Raw genomic sequence first — 661 nt, forward strand, 5'->3', positions numbered from 1 at the left:
CTCCACTAACTTTGTTGTTGTGATATTTTCTAAGGCCAACTTGACTTCACATTCCAAAATATATTGCTCTAGGTGAGTGATCACACCGTCATGGCTTTTTGGGTCATTAATATCTTTTTTATATGGTTCTTCTGTGTGTTCGTGCCACCTCCTCTTAATATCTTCTGAGTCTGATGGGTACTTTTTTGTAACCATCTTTGCATGAAATGTTCTCATGGTATCTCCCATTTTCTTAAAAAGATCTCTAGTCTTTCCCATTCTATTGTTTCCCTCTATGTTCTTTATTAATGGCTAGGTGTATTTTTAATTTTTGAGGAACTACCATACTGTTTTCCATAAAAGCTATACCAATTAAAGTTCCTACCAACAGTGTACAACAGTTCCCTTTACATTCTTGCCAACCCTTGATTCTTTTGTCTTCCTGATAATAACTATCCCAGAAGATGTGAGGTAATATCTTATTATATTTTTTAATTTGCTTTTCACTGATGATTAGTGACGTTAAGCACTTTTCATGTTAAGCACTTGTAAATCTTTTTCTGAAAATAATATGTTCTCAAGTCCTTTACTCATTTTTAACTGATTATTTGAGGTTTTTAGCCATTGGGTTTTATGAGTTCTTTATATATTTTGTATATTACCCTTTTATCAGATATATGGT

This window comes from Oryx dammah, unplaced genomic scaffold, assembly GCF_014754425.2.
Source record: "Oryx dammah isolate SB20612 unplaced genomic scaffold, SCBI_Odam_1.1 HiC_scaffold_25, whole genome shotgun sequence".
Taxonomy (NCBI): Eukaryota; Metazoa; Chordata; class Mammalia; order Artiodactyla; family Bovidae; genus Oryx; species Oryx dammah.